This window comes from Zootoca vivipara, chromosome 2 (genome assembly GCF_963506605.1).
Source record: "Zootoca vivipara chromosome 2, rZooViv1.1, whole genome shotgun sequence".
Taxonomy (NCBI): Eukaryota; Metazoa; Chordata; class Lepidosauria; order Squamata; family Lacertidae; genus Zootoca; species Zootoca vivipara.
Genome location: NC_083277.1, coordinates 84,987,966 through 85,011,864, shown reverse-complemented (window position 1 = coordinate 85,011,864; position 23,899 = coordinate 84,987,966). Strand labels below are relative to the sequence as shown.

Genomic DNA, 23,899 nt, shown 5'->3' with positions numbered 1-23,899 from the left:
GAAGGACACTGTGGATTTATAGGACGGGTGTTTTTTTTCATGAGAGATGAAACATGAGGTCAGAAACAATTTCAAACTGCCCTCAAACTGCGCAAATTATCTTCAAATAACCTTTTAAAATAGCTCAAACTATAATAGAATCTTGAGAGAGGATAACACACCACCCTTGGGGAAAATAAAGAATATTTTATTATTGATTTTAATGCCAGAGGGGACGCTTGTGATTACTTGCCTTGTTGTATGACTGCATTAATTTCTTCTGAATTGACATCCACAGCAACCTGAGAACTCCTCATTCTAAAAACATGTAATCATTTGAGCTGATAGATCAGACCCTAGTTTTTAGTGTCTGTTTATTTTTGGTGCCTATAGTATTAAACATTGAACTATCTAGCACTCTATCTTAGCTGCATGTTGGTTTCTCTTGACAAAGAAAGGTGGAGTATAGATAGTAGACACAAATATATTGGTAGCATAATGGCATGTCTGTCCTGACATCACATCACCAGACAGCAGCAAAGAGAAAGAGCACCAGAATCACTCTAGGGCAGTGGTTCTCAACTTTCCTAATGCTGGGACCCTTTAATTTTACTGCTGTTATGAATCGTAATGTAAATATCTGATATGCAGGATGTATTTTTATTGTTACAAATTGAACACTTCGTCTGAGGCGACAGGAGGTGGGCATGCACCTCCTAACCCACAATGCCAGCGTGGAGCGCTCCCTGCCCTAGAGCCAAGGCAAGTACAGTGGAACCTCGGTTTATGCCTACCTCCGTTTACAAACGCCGCGGACCCAGAAGTGTTTACATCCGGGTTCCGCGGGGCTCGGATGTGCAGAAGCGATCTGCGCAGCTCGCACATGCACAGAAGCGCTCTATCGGCGCTTCGCGCATGCGCAGAAGCGTGCCTTCGGCGAGCGAATGCCTCGGCGAGCAAACGCCTCCGCGGAACAGATTGCGTTCACAAACTGAGGTACCACTGTATATGGGCTTGAGGCACACGAGTCACACTTCCAGTTCCCACCATTAGTGGGCACTGGTGACACATAAACAGTAACTAGTTCGTTAATCACACGGGTGTTTTTATTTATTTATTTATTTTCTTTATTAAAATACTGATAATAATAATAATAATAATAATAATAATAATAATAATAATAATAATAAAAAATTATTTGTATCCCGCCCATCTGGCTGGGTTTCCCCAGCCACTCTGGGCAGCTTCCAACAAAGATTAAAAATACATTAAAATGTCACGCATTAAAAACTTCCCTGAATAGGGCTGCCTTCCGATGTCTTCTAAATGTCAGGTAGTTATTTATCTCTTTGACATCTGATGGGAGGGCGTTCCACAGGGTGGGCGCCACTACTGAGAACGCCCTCTGTCTGGTTCCCTGTAACCTCGCCATGAGGGAACCGCCAGAAGGCCCTCGGAGCTGGACCTCAGTGTCCGGGCAGAACGATGGGGGTGGAGACACTCCTTCAGGTATACTGGGCCTGAGCCCATCAAACATTCCCTGCAAAGTATGGTTTGTATACCTGTACTATGAATGGGCATATTGTGCATGGATAAAAATACTATACAGAAGGGCCAAACTTTCCTTTAAGGCACCATGGTAAGGGAGGGGGAGAGAAGTTGCAGCTGATCTTTCTTTTTTTTTGTGGGGAGGGGGTTGTTTGAGTCATGCCGGGTGCAATGGCAAAGGGGGATTTTTGTTTTTATTTTTTCTAAATCTACCTTGAATCGTGCCTGGATCCAGGGGCAGAGCTGGCCAAGTGTTCCATTCCATTCCACCCATACGCACAGGCCCCTATTGAGGATCCCGCAGCCGCTTTGCAATTTGCGGCTCTTAACCTTCCCCCACCCCCCTGCTCGCCAGCCCTCCCTCTCCCGCATCATTGCGGTTGCATGCTATCTGGAAATGGCGGGGGCCGCGAGAACCCGCAACGTGGGAGAAGGGATCCGAAACAAAGCCGCCATGCTTTGAGCAGCCCACCAGTGTCCATCCCGCCCCTTTAAAGTCATTGTCGTTGTTGTCATCTGCTGCTGCTACCACCACCTTCCCTTCCTCACCCTCCCCTTTCTAGCAGAAAGAACTACACCCACCAGGATGCTTTGCGGGTCTCTCCCTGGGGTTCCGGATGCTGCTCCTGCCGCTGACAATGCAATGTGCTAATCATCAGCCACCACTTTCTTTTCTCTCCCCCCCCACACTCTTTAAATTCCCCCCCAAAATCGCTTTAGGTGTAAACAATAATCTGGTTTCGCACATGCAGGGGGGGGGGGGTTGCGCGACGCAAAAAGCAAAAGAAGGGTTTGCATTTGAGAAGGCTCGGAGTAAGCAGATCTGTTTACTGGTGCGGGAGGGGGGGTCACTGGAAGAGACTAGACTGTGGGCGTATCTGCATGTGGGTGCCTGGAGACTGATAGAGGAGCAGTGTCCCCGTCGCCTAAGACCATCGGAAATATGTGTTTTTCAATGGTCTTAAGCGACCCCTGTGAAAGGGTCATTCGAAACCCACAGGTTGAGAACCGCTGCTCTAGGGTTTCAGATCCAATAAAGAGGAAAGGGGTCAGATAACAACAAAAAGAGTCATTTCAAGCTATCTTTGAATTTCAGCATGCACATTTGTGAATGGGGAAATAATTCATATTTGTAATTGTTTTGGCAGAAAATTAGCTGCAGTTGAACTTTGCTTTGAATATTCTCTGCCCTCTGCAAGTAATGGTTGAACTTTCCCTCCGAGGACCCCAATTAACAGTGCAATCTTATGCATGCCTACCTAGAGGTTCAGTGAGTCTTCCTGCAAAGTAAATGTGTCTAGGATTGCAGCACAAAGGACCTGTCCTGCAAAAAGGCTGAGCACTCTGAATTCCCTCTAAAATGTACAACACTTGAGGGCACCGCACATCTCTAGGTGTCATCTGAGAAAATCATTACAGTATTACTGCCAGGAATCTCAGGGGCAAAAAAGAGTCAAAGTAGAACAAACATCTGTTTAGACTTCCCTGTGTCAACAACATTTCACCTTTGGGTGGTTATGAGAATGATAATATTGCTTATGATTCTACTTATTCAGGTACTACTGTGAACACAGTCCCATTGGCCCAATCTTTTCTCTAGCAATAAAGCTCTCAGGAGCACACTCTCCAAAGAGGAATAGCATCTCCATGGCAGGACTCCCTAAAAATTAAATCATTTCTCTTTCTACACCATGCAGAGGTCCCAGTACTCTGTCTTCCTTGGCTATATAAAAGCCAATAGGGTTCTGTCCTTTAGTCAAACATCTGACACAGCTCTTATGGCTCAGGAATTGGGTTAAGTAGCAGGAAGCAGAGAGCAGGAATAAATAGACAGTTCTCTGAATGTAGGAATCTAGAAAGTGGAGACCCCCAAGGATCGGTTTTGGGATCGGTACTTTTTAATTTGTCCATATACATGCTAGAGTTTGGAGGGAACAGTGAGATAGCCATGTTTGCCAGTGATGCTAAATCAGGCATCCCCAAATGGTGGCCCTCCAGATGTTTTGGCCTACAACTTCCATGATCCCTAGCTAAGAGGACCAGTGGTCAGGGATGATGGGAATTGTAGTCCAAAACATCTGGAGGGCCGAAGTTTGGGGATGCCTGTGCTAAATGGTTCATGGTCATTAAACCAAAAGGAAATAGTGAAGAGTGTTAGTGTATAAGAGTTAATGCATGCAGGGGGAGGACAAGAAAGGGTTAATTTAGGTGTGCTTGACCTGCACTTGCAGCTAGTTATGTGTGAGTCAGCAAACTTGTGACAGTGAGTCCAGAGAGTGACTCAGCACAAAAACAAAGTATAAATACCCTTGTACCTATAGCCACTTTGCCTGGGTCCCGGTTCCTCGGCTAGAACCTAACTTTGGCTGTAAGGACAGACTGAGGTAGGGTTACTTTATGCTACAACTGTACGTAGCTGCTAAGCTTGCTCAGCCTAGATAAACTTCCAAGAAATATCTGCCACCACTGCTGGGCCCCTTCCTCATTTCAGGTGTTAAGTACAAACCAAGTGCCTCCATTCATCCGAACTGGAAGGAAAACCAATTAGTTGCTGGCCATAACCATATATTGCTACAATAACCTTGTAATTGACATTTCTGGGGTATTATGGAGGCTGAAAGTCATAAACTTAATGAAAGTATGTTTATTGCACTTCAGCTTCATCTCTGATTAAATCAAATTTGCATAATGGGAAGTTATTAAATTTCCATGTTTCTAATTTCCTTTAAAAAAATAATTTAAAAAAAAACAGCAATTCAAAGACTTTGTTTATAGAAAAGCTGGATGGTGCATAGGGATGCTACAGAACACACGCCTTAGCTGAAAAATGTTTTTAATAAATTGCCTCAGATGGAGCAGGCATGTTGCATTGTTCCATCTTTTAAACGATTCTCTCTTCCCAACAAATCGGAAAGTGTCCCTGCTCATGTCATTAAACTGAAGGTGTGCAGCACTGGAAAAGTAATCTATCAGTGCCAGGCGAGCTATACCTCTGCTCTCCCCCGGCCTTGCCATCCTGCCACATTGGCAGAGAATTTTAAGTAGTAGGCATGTTTATTATTTCCAAAAAACAAGGGAGCATTTTAATTTTTTTAATTTTTGCTAAAGGGTAAATTATTCCTGCTAAGGGTTGAGTTTGGAGCAGTTTTTTAATCGCATAGTAAGCAAAACCTTGTGGGTTGAGACAGTGTCTGTGTGTAGGAGGTGAGATTGCTCCTCTTCCCAATAGGGCATTAATGTAAACTATGTTCTCTGACACAGCAGTTCATCAAGCAGCCTCTGTAGAATGAAAGGCATTCTTGTCCGTTTGGAACACAGCATTCAATAGCTTTCCAGATTTCCTTGGTTCTCCTTTCTTCCCTAAACTGGACAAAGCTGTTGAAACATTTCAGCATCAATTAGCAAAAAGAAGAAGAAGAAGAAGAAGCCCTCATCTGAACCTGTTCTCTCCCTTCCTCCTCTGTGCAGAGCTCTCAAAATCTAGCTATTTCGCACATCCCCTTTGCACTGGTGAGTTTGAGATGCTCAGCTAAATGTACCTCACCCAGGGACATGCCCACACTCTTCCAGGTCTCTAGAATGGAACATTTCAAAGAGCTTCCACTGACAACATTCCCATTTGGCACTGAATAAAACAGATGCCCACCTCCATGCATGAGAAGAGGTGCCTTCCCCATCATGCAGGAATTGTGAATCCAAACAATTTTCTATGAGCCCTCATCATCAAAGTCTGCATTTAATATATGAATGGCTCTGAAGACCTGGTACATGCACCACAAGTGATTGGTTTTTGTTTTTATATATTTTAATTCCCCCCTCTTATTCAGTAAAAGTTTCCAGGGTGGCTGGATAAGATTTATTCAACCACGTAAACAAGCCCAATCTCAAAGCCTAGAACTTAAGTCCCACTGCGTTCAATAGGACATGCTCCAATATATAAGATTTCCGGCTTAGCCACCCAACAACAAACTTCTTATTTAAGGGCCCTTGAATTCAAGGAAAATATCTCCAGCATCATTTAAATTCACCAGCGCATCCCAATCTAGGGTGCCAATTCTTCATTTTCATTCTCAGTGGCCCACCACTTTGGGTCTCTGGGTCGGACTATAACAAGCAGAGGAAGATTATGACTTTTAAGATTATACTCCACTTAATGAAGTAGATGTGAAATTGCAATGTACATTTGGTGTCAATGAAAAGATTCCATCAGCCTCTAATTTGATGTACCCATTTGTTTATGTCATGCACCTGAAAATATGAAAAGAGGCTCCAATAAAATATTCATGGTTTGAGAGAAATATGCTTTGACTTCTAGCTTTCCGCTCTATGCTTCTTGCACCAGCTTTTCTCCTACTTGAGTGATGCCCATGCGCTTACAGGAAAGGATTCATTAGCGCTAATCCGAGTGGTGAGCACATGCAGTGCATGGCTGCTAACAGGGAATCCATGCCGCTACAGAGTGCATCTGCTCCTTTTCTACAGTGCCGTGCAAGCACTAATTTATGAGCCCTGAAGCGGCAACAGGGGCGTTTTTAAGCCAAGCTTTTTATGGCATAGATCATAGCAGGCGGGGCGTATGACAGATGTCTTCATTAGGAAGGGCCAGAGAGCAGCCCCAGCCCTAGTCAGTCACGCATGGACATCCATGGCTGAGTGGAGGAAACAGAAGCAATAAAACTTGGGCAGAGCAATGGCTCAAATGCACAGAGAAATTCCAGGCAGAAATGGAGCAGCATGCTGGAGGGGCAGCGATGGACTTCATCCTGCTGCTCCAGATTCTACACTTTAGAAAGGGAGGAGTCAGCAATGAAATGGAGAATTAAAGGCAGCTTTCTCAAGATGCACGTCCTGCAACTATAAAGGAAGACAGAATAATCAAAGGAAGAAAGGACCTCCTAATTGGATCGTAGATCTCCACCTTCTGGCAAAGGACTTCTGGACCTTTTATTGGCAGGCAAAGACCAGCCAACAGTCTCAATAGTTACATCTCTGGCCGCCATTTCGATGAGAAGAATACCTGCGTAAAATTTTCAGTATAATAAACAAAATGGGTAAGGACAAAATTGCCACTTTGTTGTTCTCTCCCACCCCTGGTTCTCCCATAATATAAAAGCAATTAGTTAATTTCAAATGGCATGACCCTATGATTTTTTTTAAAATGCAAATAAATATGGCCCAAAGGACATTGGGCATTGGTTGGGAAAGTGTCTCAGAACAGGAGAAAGGTGGTAGCATCCTCAGAACCCTGCCATCCCTCTGCCTGAGTGTCCTTGTTTTTTCTAGTCAAATGATATACCTCTGTTCATTCAATACAGATGTTTGTCGAAAGCCTTGTATGAGCTGCAAAGCAAGGCTGAGCACAGAGCCCCCCCCCTTTCTTCTTGAACGTGCACTGCTGACATATGGATAGCTTTTGCTTGTATCCCCAGTGGTTCACACAGTGACTGGTTCCTCCTCGGCTGCCCCAGCCCCAGTATTTATCCAACTCACTGGACAGTCAGATTGTCATTCCCAGCAGGCAAGCTTTTAAGAATCACAAATTTTAGCCTTGCCACGTAAATAGCAAGGGACAAGACACCTGGTGCTTCCCAAATTGCTTGGCACAGGCAGAGGAGACGGAAACAGCAGACAAGGAGGTTTGCTCAAATTTCTACATAGGAGCTCAGATCAATGGCAAGTCATGAATGAACAGCTGCAAGTGGAGGAAATGAAACAGTGGCACTCTGCATACAGAGAGCATCCATGAGAGAAATACACAATATCCAGCAGCTGAAAAGGATGGGAATTTAGGCTGAACCTATGAGACAGATACATACTGAACAATCAACACAGGGGGGGAAATTCAGTCGCCATGGCTGTTCCCCATATGCAGCCCCCATAACTCTGTGCATGGTTCTGAATCCTAGACATAGTGTGCAAACATGCCAGCAATCTTCTGGCTGGTGTGATCACTAGTCTGGGGAGGAACAGAATTCAACCAGATTCCTACAACCAGATCCCAAATCTCTATCCATGAACCAAAGATTGGTATAGCCTGGATAGCTCAGTTGGTTAGAGCATGCTGCTGATAATACCAAGGGTGCAGGTTTGATCATATGGGGCAGCAGCGTATTCCTGCATTGCAGGGGGTTGGACTAGATCAGGCATCCCCAAACTTTGGCCCTCCAGATGTTTTGGCCTACAACTCCCATGATCCCCAGCTAACAGGACCAGTGGCCAGGGAAGATGGGAATTGTAGTCCAAAACATCTGGAGGGCCAAAGTTTGGGGATGCCTGGACTAGATGATCCTCAGGGTCATCTATGATTCTATGTCAAAGCTATATTTTATTTGGCACCAATAGGGGATTTCCCCTCAAAAGAAATGAAAGGGGACTGCAGCAGCTGTGTTGGGGGGCTGAAAAATGAGACAACAGCAGGGTGATCCAGGCTACTTTCCTCCCTTCTCGTGCTGAAGCCTGATGTCTATAAAGCACTCCCGAGTCAAATCTGTATCCCCACAAAACCTCCTGTTGCTCTGTCATTCTGCATTTCCATATCTTATAGCTCAATGCTTTCCTAAACTGGCCTGAGTGTTGAGATTACCATTACCAGTCCAAGTTGGTTTGGATTCCTGCCATGATATCCTGCCAAGAAGTGCAGGCCCAAACTCTGGCAACTGTGTGAGTATCATCAGCGCTTGGGTGTGGGGTCCCTTACAGCTGCATACAAGAAGGATACTATTTCCCCTACCCCTGTGGCTACTACTGCACTCTTAGGATTCTACCCCTTTAATCAGCAGTGCCAAGCAAGCTTAATGTGCTTTCTGAGATAAAGCACATTAAGGTTATTTATTGCCAATAAAGCAATACACACACGTATAAATTAAAGGCTGCCTGCGCCTTGCTACCTTCCAATCATATCTGCGAGAGGCTCTCTGTGACCTGTTGTGATTTATGCACTCAGAGAATAGGCTGGCCAATAACCAAGAGGCAAATGGTGTCATGGCCATGATAGCTAAAATGGAAACACCACATTCAGCTGCAGTAAACATCTGATGACCAATGTTGGGAACATACAAGAGAGGGCATTTCACACCCTGCTTGTGAGCTTTTATAGACTGGCTTCTGTTTAGGGGGAAATGCTAGACTTTGGTGTGATCTGAAAGGTAATTCTTATGCCTCTCAACCTCATTGGTTCTGGGTACCACTGTTCTATCAGGACGACTGCCACAACAACGGTCTCCTTCCTAAGTAACTGCTTCTAGAGATTTAAGGGTTATGTCTGATGGGCAGCCATTCCTGTGGACAGCATCTTTTCGCAATCTCATGCTTTACATGTTGGGCACAGAAACATCCTCCAGTGTTGTGTAGGATATAGAAAGGTAATGAAAACCCTGCGCAATAGTGATTCAAATCTAGACAACAGAAAGAAACACCTCAACATAATGAAATTTGTGAAACAATGCAGCCTCATTCAGCAGATCTACTTCTGCAGGCAGAATAAGCAATGTACTATATTAAACAGAATCAAGCCTGTTAATCTTCATGGATTTTCCCACTTATGGAATCCAATCCTCATTGAAATTGCCAATACATTTGCCCTGGGCTTTCGCCACCTGATGTGAGAGGACTCTCGGGTGTCTGTGTTATGTAGGGTGCTATGTGGGAGCTGGGTTGGTAGCTGATCCTATTTTCTACAAGGAGGTTGGGCTAAAAAGCCTTTTGCTCCCACCCACCTCACCCCCAATCTCTACATACGGCAGCTGTGAAAAAGGCAAATTCCATGCTAGGGATCATTAGGAAAGGAATGGAAAATAAAACTGCCAGTATTGTAATGGCATTATACAAATATTTGGTGCAGCTGCATTTGGAATACTCTGCACAGGTCTCATCACCTTCATCTAATGAAGCTGAATGTTGAAAGATTCAGGGCAGATAAAAGGAAGTAGTTCAAAGGGCACAGTGGATTCTGGTTGACTTCTGAGCACAATTTGCTGGTGCTTAGTTGAAACTTTGAACAGCTTTGGACCCGAAGAACCATCTACTCGCATATCAGCCTGACTTGCATCAATATTTAGGTCCTCCCTACTATGGGAGGCGGGTGGCGCTGTGGGTTAAACCACAGAGCCTAGGGCTTGCTGATCAGAAGGTTGGTGGTTCGAATCCCCACGATGGGGTGAGCTCCCATTGCTCGGTCCCAGCTCTTGCCAACCTAGCAGTTCAAAAGCATGTCAAAATGCAAGTAGATACAGTAAATAGGTACCACTACAGCGGGAAGGTAAACGGCATTTCCGTGTGCTGCTCTGGTTCACCAGAAGCGGCTTTGTCATGCTGGCCACATGACCTGGAAGCTGTACACCAGCTCCCTCGGCCAATAACGCAAGATTAGCGCCACAACCCCAGAGTCGTTCACGACTGGACCTAATGGTCAGGGGTCCCTTTACCTTTACCATCGAAAATTAGGTGTGCAGTGATTGGGGAAAGGAATTTCTCAGATGGGGCATCCTACTTATTTGGTTCTTTCCCCCGGATCTGGCACCTATGTATTCATTCCCCTGGTCTTAAAACTTGAAGTATCATAGACTCCTTTTTTTTTATTCTGCTCCTTTATAGATTGTCATCATGTATTTATTGTTTTATATCTCCTTTCAAAGGGTGGTCTACATTAAATACATTTTGCCCTCCTCCTCCAAACATTTTTCTTTTGTTGCATAATTTAGATGGTAAGCCAGAGGGCAAGGACCATCTTATTACTGATCACTGTGAGCCACTCTGGGAGCTGCTTTTTTTTTTTGCCTGAAGAGCAGGCTAAAAATACTTTAAATAAATAGAATGTAAAACAATCCATTGGAACTCAATTGTTGTGCTGCACACCTTTCAGAATCATTTTAATGGAAGCCAATAGAAAAATTACTCTTCCATATTCTATTCATGGTACTGTATAATAACAAGGTTTCCTGGCTGTAGTGATTTTCAAAACCCCATATTCTAAAGAGCCATCCACCCTTGCCCTGAAACTTTCCTTGTTTTAGATTTTAGCTCTAGAACCAGATAAAACAACAAGGGTAAAATAAAAGTTTTTTTGCAATCTCCCTAAACAGATATCCCTGGGTTGGTTTTTTTTAAGGGGCTATGAACGCACTATGAACGCAGGTGGCGCAGTGGGTAAAACCACAGAGCCTAGGGCTTGCCGATCAGAAGGTTGGCGGTTCGAACCCCCGCAACAGAGTGAGCTCCCGTTGCTTGGTCCCAGCTCCTGCCAACCTAGCAGTTCGAAAGCACGTCAAAGTGCAAGTAGATACATACCGGTAGGTACCGCTACAGCGGGAAGGTAAACGGCATTTCCGTGTGCTGCTCTGGTTTGCCAGAAGCGGCTTTGGCATGCTGGCCACATGACCTGGAAGCTGTATGCCGGCTCCCTCGGCCAATAACGCGAGATGAGCGCGCAACCCCAGAGTCGGTCACGACTGGACCTAATGGTCAGGGGTCCCTTTACCTTTACCTATGATCATTTCCACAAGACTAATAAATATACCCAGTCATTACTGAACTGCCAAGGGAAGGCAATTGTGGAGGGATGCAGTGGTTAAAGAGGTTTGTCTCATTGAACATCCATCTGTGTCCAAAACTGAAGAATCCTTTCTGTGCAATCTAAGTTCAAAGGCTCCCATCAGCCCCTTTACTATGGGAAATTGATAGGAGCAAAGGCAACTGCCTTGTCTCAGGTCAGGCCTGTTGTCCATCCAGCCCAGCATTTTCTGCAGGCAGAGGACTTTTCTACAATCTGATTCTAAAAGAGAACTGTGCCAGGGTTTGGAGCTGAGAAGGATCTTTTGCATACACGCACACACCTAAGATGCTGAGCGGAAGAGAAGGGCATCTTCAACATTTCAGAGAGAAGCTCTATTCTGAGGTACTTATCTTTATCAGGCTCTTCCATTAGTACCAACAGGACACACAGCAGTAGCCTGAGAAATCAATGCCCCCTTCCCCCAAAACAGCAGCAGCAGCAGCAGCTGTACTGGCAAAAGGAAACACTTTCTGGATCACAAAGAAAGAGTTGCTTATGCTAGGTTATCATATCTGCAGGGAAAGAAGAACTCAGCAATGAAAAGCGCAAAGCAGACCTCACCAAACCACTGCTTTGGACACAAAGCAAAGAGGAGCAACTTGGGAAACATAAAAGCTTGGTGAAACCTTCCCTTCCCCTGCACTGCTTTCACCCAACATTGCCATTCCTCTATAGTCTGCATCCGCCCTCTAGTGGCCAACCCTGAAATGGGCTCAAGAGGATAAGAACACTGGTGCTTGCTTAGGAACCCAATAAAGGACCAGTTATGTTGTTGTTCCTGTTGCTGTTTAATATATACTGCTTATATGTCAAATTGCTTCTAAGTGTTTACAACTATAACATCAATCCATAAGGACACTACAAAAAAGCCATGCACAATAAAAGCTGCCCTCTACGAGACAGACCAGAAAGCCCATTGATCTCCTTTCATAGGTTGTAGAATCACCTAGCACAGGGGTTCCCAACAAAATTTTCTCGAGGACCCCTCATCAAGCCGCTATTGTGACAAGGACCCCCATTAATTCCTAATCCTAAAATTAAAAAGTGAGAGCCAAATTAAGAGTCTTTTTATATTTTATATTTATACGTTTTTTACAGTTCTTCCTCTTCATCTGTAGGCCTTTGTCGTTTTAACGAACCACTTTTTAACCAATGGTCTATTTTTAACTACGCGAACTGTAGCTTCCGCGAAAAACGCTTTGTTTACAAACACTACTGTTTTGCAAAGAGGCAGCGCGCGCCAGGGAGGAGGGAGGGGAATGGAGAAGACAGGGTACCTGCGCAGTAGTGCACAAATGAAGCCGACACGCGCAAAGCATCTTGGGGAGTGTTTGTAAAGCGCCACCTAACGGCATACAGCAGAACTACTGCCTCTATCTAATTCTAGTTTTGCGCTAGACTCTGCTCATGCAGGAAGCGGCCAAAATAAAAAATCTGTTATCATACGAAATATATTTAATATATTTTTTATTCTAATAGCATCTTGCGGACCCCTCTGGCATAGCTCGCGGACCCCTGGGGGTCCCCGGACCACCTGTTGGGAACCACTGACCTAGCATGCAGGAATCTTTTGCCCAATGTGGTCCAGAGAGTGCAGTTCAGGAGGCAGACTCCCCACACACCTCTGTGAGTCAACAAAGTGCCCTTTCAGCTCGCTTTGTCACCAGCAGCTACTGGTATGATAGCTGTACACTGCCTCCAGGAAAAGAAACAGCATGCTTTAAAACACCAGTCACTGGGGAACCACGGTGGGAGAGAATTACTGCCCTCTTGTGCTGCTTGCTGGCTTGCCATAGGGGAACCTGGTTGGCCACCGTGGGAAACAAGGAGGCTGGGCTAGTATCACCTTTGGTCTGATCCAGTGGCCAGGCTCTTTCAGTATTCAGCAAGCATACACATCCAAGGCCACAAAATGTGGCAGGCAATCTGCCACGCATTTGCTTGGTGATTTTTTTCTTTTCTTTTGCAGTATTCTGGAAGAGCTGTCTTAACAGCTGCTGTGCAATAGAGGCAACTGATAAGTGGATGCTAAGTTGAAATCTTCACCATATAACTGTTTCTTGAAAACTGAAACAGAAAAATAACGTGTTTTTACACATTACACACACACACACACACACACACACACACACACACACACACACTACAAAATATGGTGATGAAAAGAATTAAAAGAAAGTCTAAAGTTGCAAAATGCAAATATTAATGAACCAAGAACCAGGAAGATCATACTGTGTCTGAATGTCCTGGCTTTCCTCATCAGGCTTTAAGGTTTTTAGCTGAGTCTCAGGGAAACATCATCTCTCTCGGTCAGTCTACAAATGCCTAAACTTTCTTTGTACCACTTTCACAGGCTTAGCTAGGGCCTGTAAGAAAGCTGGCTTCCCTTTGATGTCAGAGCACTGGGGCTCAGGTCACTTGCGAGACTCTGCTTGGCTTGGCTCAGCACCATCATTTGTAGCTTTTGGCCCAGGTGACTACCGAATGCCAGCACTCTCAAAGCTGTATTTGTGGGTGTGCACTGTCAAGTCTTCCCCTGAATTGGCTCTTTGTGAAGGCATCAAAGAGGAAGATTTTCTTATCCACTAGTGTTCTATAATGCAAACAATCTTCTGATACCAGTTCCCTTGAAAGTCAGACATGCAGTCATTTTAGACAATTCCAATTATTTTAGAAAGCACAATTCAGAGTACTGAAAAGCATTAAAGATCACTCAGCTGTTACAGAAAAGAAGAGAATTCACTTTTAAACTAGAAAGTTTTTTTTATAAAGTTGAAATTTGTTACAGGATTTTGCCTCTGCCTTGCATTATTTACACATATAACGCCTCACACAGAAATTTTCTGAGTTTGGCATGAATTAGCATGCTGGCATTTTGGTTCTGCAAAACAGATCCCACTGTTCTCTGTGAGCCTGGTGTTATCAAACAGTCTGAGGAGTTATTTCATGTGAGACCACTAATATACCTTTAGCCCAGCTCCTAGTTTAAACCAAGCTTGCAACTCTTAACTAAATTTCCGCTTTTGTAGATTCAGCAAGAGTGTTTTAAGTACCTTGTAGAATATGGCCCATTGGCTAATAAAATCAGATAGAAGTTTGTCTCATATCTTACTTTTTCAGTAATATCCTCTCCATTATCAAGGCTGTTTTGGTCCAAAGGACATCACCCTTCCAAATTAAGTACTATGAAATGCTGCATTGTGTGGCTCTTCATTTCAGAAATGCTTTTCCAAAGGTTTCTACATATTGGGTCACAGGCTCCTTACAATTTCATGCATACTTTCCTCTGGAACAGATCTTAACAATTTACAACATACTTATGCTTGAGCAGATTCTCTGGCCTTTGTAATGTAAAACTATGGAGCAAATATGTTGCTGCCTAGAGCATTAATCATGTGACTTTGCCCAACAGCCTGTATGTGTCTACTCGGAGGAAAGCTCCACTGGCTTCAATGGGGCTTACTCCCAGGTAAGGTTTTTTTATATAAAGTTGAATTTTGTTACAGGATTATGTCTCTGCCTTGCATTAATTACACATATAACGCCTTATAGGTATCTTTGGTGCATGGAATTCAAATTTTATATGGGCACAACTCAAGTCTTCAGTGGCAACTTTTCTTCTTCTTCTTCTTCTTCTTCTTCTTCTTCTTCTTCTTCTTCTTCTTCTTCTTCTTCTTCTTCTTCTTCCTCTTCTTCTTCTTCTTCTTCTTCTTCTTCTTCTTCTTCTTCTTCTTCTTCTTCTTCTTCTTCTTCTTCTTCTTCTTCCTCTTCTTTGTTTCAGAGGATAGTAAGAGAGGAACTGCCTGATTTGTCCCTAGATGATCACTTCCTCTTTATTCATGCATCATGCGTCAAGCTACCCTATAAATCAGGCATGTCCAAAGTCTGTTCCAGGCTCCTAATTCAGCCTGCAGTTCGATTTAATCTGGCCCCCGTGGCAGTATATGTCCTGGGGTAAAATTGAAAAAAAATGCTCAATAACCTCAATCCTAAAAAAATCTCAACAACTTGGGGGTTAAATCCTTAAAAAATCTCAACTTTGGTTGGCCCTCATGCATGTTCACTTCATCAAATCTGGCCCTCTTTGAAAGACATTTGGGCACCCCTGCTATAAAGCAAACAATTCCCTTGTTGTCTTTTGCTTGCCATTCATCCCCTTTCTTCTTGCCTCCTTCATGAATGGGATCCAGGCCCAATGCGGTCCCCTCCCTGAAGTCGCATTGCCCGTTGTCCAGAGAGTCAAGATCATGGGCATAGCATTAAAGCAGCACCCCACAGATAGGGGAGGCAAAGCAAGCTCTGTTGGAATGGCAGGGGAAGTTGGGGTAGTAGCAGTGCCCAGCTGGTTGAACCATTCCTAGCTAACCATCTCTTCCTCAAACCAGATCTATATGCCTCTGTGCAGAAATAGCCATGCATGCACTGCCCCTGAATTGCATGAATTTGTTACTGAAAGGTGTCTGATGACAGTCTGATTCAGCTCAGAAATCACTTGCTCTTGAGACTGTGGTGCGTCCCCCCCCCCTTTCCTTCTGTCAGTTTTACCGCAGTGGAGATGTGGAACTGAAGCTGCCTATATTGCAGAACATAGATATGAAGTGAAGTGGGAATGTGATCTAAGTCACAGAAGACACATGATGGAGGGGATACTGAACAGTGCCGGCCCAGCCATTAGGCAAGGTGAGGCTGCTTCCTCAGGCAGCAGAAGTCACTGAGACAGCACCCCATGGGTGCCCCCACCTGCCCTGCCACCTCCACCAGTGGCAGAGAAGTGGCACCAGCATTGACGCCAATTTTGGGTGAGTTTGTGTCCATTTCGGGTGAGCTCTCATCCAAAAAGGGCTCGATCTTGCCTGAAATCAGCACCAATGGTGGCAGCTTTTCTCTGCCAGCAGACTGTGGTCCACCAACGAGTACTGTCCCACAAGGAAGAATGCCAGATATAATAGAAGCCCAGAGAAAGCTACCATATAAATCAGCTGTGGGGAAACTTTGGCACGCCAGGTGTTGCTAAGCCATTGGCCATACGTTCTGGGGCCGATGGAAGTTGTACTTGTTTATTCATAAAAAAAAAAAATTTTTATACCATTATTCAGGGTGAAAAAATCAGTGTGTTTTACAAACAATGGTATGTAATACCATTTGGTAGAAACCATAGAAAGAAGTTAAAGTCAGAATTGTGTAAAGATGTATTCTTAATTGCCTGCATAGGCCTGATAGAATAGAACTCTTCTTTCTTTCTTTTTCAGGACAGTGCCAAGACATTTTGCTACCTGCAGTGAAGAACAAGGTTCTTCTCCCACTTTTCCAAGGACAGAAGCTGACAGAACTGGCATTTTATTTCAATACTAGCAACAGAAGCTTCCTCCACCTCACCTGAGGACAGTGGGCACATGGAACAAGGCACATAGCAGCACACATCACTCTGCCCTCCAACAGAAGGGTTCCAGCTGAAACAGCTGCTGCCTGAGGCAATAGTCTGCTTAATGGTAGGGTTAGCCTGGTTTTTTTTTTTTTTTTTGCTGCTGCTGCTGTTTTTTAAAAAAAAAATGTGGTGAGAAAAGTAAAGGCAACCAGCTATCTTAAACATGCTTTTAACCTGCTTTTAATCCAGCTTCTACAGTTCTCTGTTGCTCTTGCTGTGCTGTTTACAGGATTGTTACTTTATTTTTAAAAAAACTCATGTAAGCTACTCTAAATTAATTTAGGAAACAAACAAACATACCTGGTGGGACTCGGCCATAGCTCCTCCCTGCTCCACTTCTACACGCTGCCGATGGATCGAGAAGGTGACGTCTCCGATAAGGCTGTGGGAAGGATGTCTGTAAACTCCTTCAAATCCAGTCTGACAGATGGTTGCATCATCAGTTGAGGGGAAGCAGCATCTGGACCTATTCTCCACAACAGATCATCACTATGACAGTCTCTGAAGGGAGCATTATCACAGCATTGATCATCTGTTCACCAAGTTTTGTGAGCTAAACTGCTGTACACAGTCTCACTTGCCAAGTTTCTCCGCTGTGGCACATAGTTAAACAGCCAGTTAAAACATTACAGAAGATAGCAATAGCCTTCCAGTAATAAATAAGGATGGTGCTAATGTTCTGTGTCAGGGTCACCCACAGAACCTCCTATGGTACCTACAACCTATCTCAGTATATATCTCCTCAATACACCAGAGATGCTTGGCTTTTCCTGCTCAGCCGTCTGCACTGGCTCAGCCTCTCCTACATTAAACATGCACTCTTAGATTTGCCCATATATCCTTGGATGCAGGACCGGATGTCCACCCTCCCTTCTGTACTGAACAAAGGAGAGAAGAGCTTCTCTTTGTGAGCAAGCACGGTAGTGTCTTTTCCTCTCCGCATCTATGGATATGATGCCTACGCCTTTTTGTGGTCCTATGTCTTTTTCTCCTCTGTGAGATGCGGCAGCCATTTTGTATTGTGTCACATTCCTACACTGGCAGGACAACGAGGAGGAGGAGGAAGAGGGGTGTAGTTGGGACTGAGACACACTGGGGCAAGCAGGGGATGGAGATGGAAGTACTCACAGGGTGATGGGAAATGGTGAGGCTCCCAGTACGTTTCCGAGCACAGTTCAAAGTGTTGGTGCTGACCTTTAAAGCCCTAAACGGCCTCAGTCCAGTATACCTAAAGGAGCGTCTCCACCCCCATCGTTCTGCCCAGACACTGAGGTCCAGCTCCAAGGGCCTTCTTGCGGTTCCCTCATTGCGAGAAGCCAAGTTGCAGGGAACCAGGCAGAGGGCCTTCTCGGTGGTGGCGCCTGCCCTGTGGAACGCCCTCCCATCAGATGTCAAAAAGGAAAACAGCGACCAGATTTTTAGAAGACATCTGAAGGCAGCCTTGTTTAGGGAGGCTTTTAATGTTTAAGAAATTAGTGTATTTTAATGTTTCTGTTGGAAGCCGCCCAGAGTGGCTGGGGAAACCCAACCAGATGGGCGGGGTATAAATAAATTATTATTATTATTATTATTATTATTATTATTATTATTAGGGGATGGGGGTCAATGCACAGGAACCAGAGCAACAGGACCCATCACCAGAGGGGCCTCTGTCTCCATGAACACAACAGGCTATGGGGTGTAGAGAGCAGCAGGAGGGGCACTCTAGGAGGCTGAGGCAGGCAAGAGTCTACAGCCCAGCCCCCTAGCTGGCCAGGTGGGGCTCACTAGCTTTGGGAGGAGGTGTGTGATTTCTCAACTGCAACAGACTTGGAACAGGTGAGGGTCACCTGCCTCATCAAGCTCAGGTGCTGCAATCAGCATGCAAAGTCCCAAAGGGAAGCAGAGCTGAGGTGCTGTGTCCGCTTAAGTGTCCATGTTGATGGATCTTGGCTTAGATGTTCCTGGGCCTCTATGGGATTGTGCTTTGGGTTTGATTCTGGACTGCTTGAATTCGGACTTGGCTTAGTTGGACTGACCCTGGATTGTGTTTCTTGACCTTTGGACTTTGGCTTGCATGGATTGACCCCTGGAGTTTGAACTTTGGACTTGACCTACTGACTTGCTGCCAGGTAGGCCTGGGGTTCAGCACTTTTTCAAAAGTCTAAACGGGTCCCAGTTAGCAAATCCTGTTCTCTGTAAATAGTATGTTAAGGCTAAAAGATTTGTAAAAAGATTTTCATCTTAACCAAAGTCTAGATTGACCAGCACTGATTCAGATACTAACCTCTGTGCACTCTGTCTTTTCTTTATTTTTCCTTACGCTTGTCTAGAAAAATTTCCATCAGCTGCACTGGGCTGTGCAAAGTAAAATTATTCACAATTAAAAAGTAAAAAGGAAAGAAAAGGCCATTTTGTGTGAGTGACTGATACTTCTTTTTCTGTAGCTAATGCTTATTTTTCTGCATCTCCTGTTATAACCAGATAGTAGTGCCAAAAATCTGAACATAGCAGAAAGCTATTCAAACTGTTGAAGAAAATAGGTCTTTGTTGAAACATCATTCAGTGAGATCCAGTGGTCCATTTCACACATAATTAAACAATGACTTAGTGTTATAAGACTGAGGCACAGGAAACCTTGGGCTTATGAGCTTCCTTCCCCCATCCTCTGGCAAAGTGCAAGGGGTAGATTGGAAGCTTCAGTCGTTTTAGATTAACCACCGTTTAATTTTATGTCTGATTGAAAAATCATGGTTAACCTTAATCATGGCTTCTTTAATGCAAACCAGCTTCATAAACTATGGTTTGAAGGTGGCTTGTTTCCCCTAACCATAGCTAAGATTTATCAGTTTAATATGCCATGGCAAGCCATGGTTAATCTAAAATGGCAGTAAAATCTTGCAATAATACCAGAGGAGGAGGGAGGGTTATGCAAGACCATGGAGAGAATAAAAGGTAAAGGTACCCCTGACTGTTAGGTCCAGTTGCGGACGACTCTGGGGTTGCGGCGCTCATCTCACTTTACTGGCCGAGGGAGCCAATGTACAGCTTCCCGGTCATGTGTCCAGCATAACTAAGCCACTTCTGGTGAACCAGAACAGCGCACGGAAATGCCATTTACCTTCCCGCAGGAAGGTACTTGCACTTAACGTGCTTTTGAACTGCTAGGTTGGCAGGAGCAGGGACCAAGCAACGGGAGCTCACCCCGTTGCGGGGATTCGAACTGCCAACCTTCTGATCGGCAAGCCCTAGGCTCTGTGGTTTAACCCACCCATGTCCATGGAGAGGGTAGATAATACTAAACTATGGTTTACTGTTTACTGGTTTACTGTTTTGAGGGATGCAGGCCTGTCCAGGCAGGTCTCATACATGGAACAAAACCCTTCCACACTGTTCCTGAGGAAATTGTGATCAGGTGGCACACCTTGTGAAATCCTTTCTTTCGCTTTATTTGTGCTCAGAACAAAGTAACGTCACAGGTGCTCAATGTTACATCAGTTAAGAGAAGCTGTCCCACACAATGTAAACTGCAGATAATATAAGCTGCACAAAAATGGTTAGACCTGCCTTCTGCTCAATCCTACACAATTGAAAAGAAATTGCAGTAAGCCGTATCAAATAAACACCTTCATTAAATGCTTAAAGTGAAGCCATCGGGATTAAAACAAGTGTGTCAACAAGTAAAACAAAGACATCCAGATATAATCTTGTGGCAGGATGAAGCAATTACTGAGGGGGCACGTAAATAAAGAAATGCAACAAATCCCTTTCCTTTTATGCATCAACAAGTAAGCAGTAGCAACGAGAGAACAATTAATTAATGCACAAAAGCTAGCTTCAGCTAGTGGCATATTTTGGCTGCCATCCCAAGAACATAAGCAGAGCCTCAACAGACCCCAGGCCTAGGAAGCTGGATCACAGCTGGAAGAAAGCAGGTACCTTCTTGGTGCTAAAATATCACTACCAGCTCCAGCAATTTCACCACACTTCTCATAATGCCACCGTGAGGTGAAAGCCCTTGAGGGAGCACTCAGAAGGTGAGTGTGGAGCCAAACACCCCCGGGTGCCAGAGTGGTTTGGTTTCTTGGTTCCCTTGAGCTTGTGCTGATGCACTGTGGAGGAGAAAAGTTGATGAAAGATGGGAAGCTCCAGTCAGTAACTGGAGTTAAGAACTGCTGTTCACTTTTTCAGATTTTAGCAGATGTAGAAAAAGATGTTGAGTGGTCACATAGTGATGGTAATATGTAGTTCGGTCCAAAGGTGGCTGGTGCCCATTGTGACTGGTAGAGTGGAAGGCAGGGAGGCCAACACGACAAGAAGAGTCAACTAATTCTAGTTTTCTCCCCATCAGCCTCCTTGCTGAGCTGGACAAGGACAACATTGGGCTTAAGAAGGAGAACATTGCGAGCAAGGGCCACCTCCTGGTCCGTAAAAAAAGCAGGTAGGGGCTGACTGAGCTTGGTGGGGCAGCACCCTATTTATCCTAATAGACCAGGGGTGGCCAACTCCGAAGAAACTACGATCTACTCACAGAATTAAAAACTGGCAGTGATCTACCCCCTTTTGGGGTGTTCAGGTCAAAGTTGTTTAGGGAGGAGGAAAGCCCTGTTTTTTAGGGCTTCAGGTCAAAGTTGTTGAGATTTTTTAGGAAGGAGGAAGGCCCATTTTTTAGGGGTTCAGGTCAGAGTTGTTGAGCTTTTCTGAGGTGGGAATAAAGCCCTGTTTTGGGGGGTGAAGGGCTAAAATTTTGAGCATTTTTAGGGGAGCCAAAGTTGTTGAGCTTCTTTGGAGGGAGCCAGTGATCTACCAGTGATCTACCACAGAAGGCCAGTGATCTACTGGTAGATCACAATCTACCTGTTAGACATGCCTGTAATAGACTAACCGCCAGGTGTTTGGTCCTGTGTATGTAACTCATGAAAGTGGTCTCAGCATAATAGTCTGGAATTTTGGGACTTCCATACATGTTGGGCTGAACTCCCAGACTATGGCAGACTCTTACATGACATTTGCTGCCTCGGGCAAAGGACAAGATGGCACCCCTCCCTCTCATTTCACAAACAAGTGAACCAGATTGGCCGGCTCTTATTTCAACAGTCATGGTGGGGCAGCATCCTGCACTGAATCAGAGGGCAACAGGGCAGCTTAGGGGGCCCAGAGCAGGCTGCAATGTGGCATGCTCATCTCTGTTCCTCCAATGCCTCACCACCACTCCCTGCCCCGGAGCATCTGCCACCTGAGGCAGCTGCCTCACTCTGCCTAAGGGTAGGGCCAGCCCTGCAAGCTAAAAAAAATCATATTTAAGCAATCAACACAGCACAGTAATATGAGCTGGGACCCTTAGCAATGTCTTAATTCAAAATCCTGGCCCGCTTCCCCTCCAGGCAGCATTTACAATGGAAACATTTAACAAGTATATGTGTGCAGCCAAATGTCAACCAAGGTTGAAAGGAGCCTTTTGTTCAGTGCCTTGGGGCTTTGAGCTCCAATTCTTTACAAATATTTATTTGATTTTGGTGGAGGAAAACAAGAACATTCCTGATAATGAAGAAGAGATAATTATCCCCCAATCAGGGAGGGGAAAAACTTCAAAAGGCTCTGCTTGATCTTACATTAGAGTGAGCTGGGCTGGGTAGCTCCCTTGTGGCTGTCTCATATTTACTGCTTTCCTGAAAGGATAATGACAGAAGCATATTGTCCCTGCTAGCTGTGTTTGATTTACTGGACCTGAAAAAGAGTGAAGCTAATGGATGAAGAAAGGAGCAAAAGGGGCTTTATGGTGCAAGTTTGCACCTTCACATTCCTGCTTTATTTGCTCAACTCATCCTTAGCACAATTTTCAGCTCTGGGCCTGGGCAATCTTTACTCAGAAAAAAACACACGGCATTGCTCCCTTTTAGGAAGGCCAGGCCATATGTTTCTCCTTCTCAGTCTTTGGCTGAATCCCAAACAGTAGTTCTTGAACCACCATACATAAAAGCTGCTCTCTCTTGTGTGGAGTTTATGGAAAATATAAAACTGTGAAAATATGCATGAGTTTTTAGTGCCTGTTATTGGATAGGCAATACCTAGATTTTGTGTCCCCGTGATGCTTTACTGCAGCCTTCTTCCAAAACATGCTTGTCTCCTACAGAAACACGACTACTCATAGCAGTTCTGCACTGAAGGAAATAAAACCCTAGCACCTTCAAGGGACGCACATGATGGAGTTCTTATCCCATCCACAGAAACAGCAGCGATATTAATAATAAGACAGCAGATCCCAGATTCAGAGCAGCTCTACCCTTGGCCAGACAGCAGTGAGGTGTGATGGAGCAGCACATCCAGTGCCACATCCACAGCTCTACTGCTCATGTTAGCCATGGTGCAAGGCAAGGGGGCAGGCAAACCCCTGCTTCATGCCATACCAACCTGGAGTTGTTACAGCAACTGCGTCTGATGGCATCAAGTGGCAGCAATAGGGTTGGCTTGGGATGCTCCCTTCCACGCCTAGAACAGCTGTTCAGCAGTACTTCTGTATATTCACACTTTGGGCAGGTGGAACAGGAAGCCCCATGCTGGAGAAGTGACATCAGCATCACTCCATGGCCAGATGCTGGTGAAACTGTGGATTGGATGGAAGTAGATCCTCCACCATCCAGTATTGCAGGGGGTGGTTGGTTTGCTGCTAATTATTAATATTAAAATGCTAAACAATATTTGAGAGAAATATGGATACTCAGAGGCCTCATATGTTTTGGATATTAAAGGCCTCACCCAAGACATGTCTCTACTTGTGGCGAATGACAAGATGGTGACTTCTGCACCATGCGTGGAAGCCAACTGGCCAGTTGGATCTTACTTGAACACCACCCCAGCCCTTTCCCCAACATCTGCCACCTGAGGTGGCCACCTCACTCTGCCTAATAGAAGAGCAGGTCAAGGTTCTAAAAACCAAGCCTTGATATCCTGCATGTTATACTCTCTTTTTTCCCTTCACCCTTTTCCTTTGAAATTATCCACTTCCTAGATTCTCTCAGTTCCCCTCTCCCTACTTCCCTCTCTTTTGTCTCCTGCTTTCCCAATTGTTCCACTCACCCCTCTGTCAGCTCATTCCCCCACATCTGGCCCTTTGTACTGCTATAAGGAGTCTTACGAGGCTTTAAACATCACCCAGCTGCTCTGCAGCCCCACTTCTAATCTGCCAGGGTCTGTGTCCAGTAGGACCAGGTAGGAGACAGTGCTGCAGCCAGACATAGGGCTCATCCACACTTACTTTTTGACCAGCGCTTTTTAGGTACAGGTCTGTGCTTTCCTGGTCCATGTCTCGAGTGCTTCCCCCTGTCCAGCGCTTTCCCCACAAAACCCAATCTTTGCCGCTGAATCATAGAAAATGGCAAATTGAGTTTTCTGTGAATTGCCATTTGCTCTGGATCGGT

At 44.9% G+C, this 23,899-nt stretch overlaps 1 protein-coding gene across 1 annotated transcript in view; it reads left to right on the top strand.

The window, feature by feature from the left end:
- The first annotated feature begins 16,357 nt into the window (after positions 1–16,357).
- The window catches only part of LOC118076459 (protein shisa-6-like), a 42,830-nt gene continuing 35,288 nt past the window's right edge, over positions 16,358–23,899 (top strand). The window contains exon 1 of the mRNA XM_060271049.1: positions 16,358–16,566. The gene's annotated coding sequence lies outside the window, so the exon portion shown is untranslated. The remainder of the gene's footprint in view (positions 16,567–23,899) is intronic.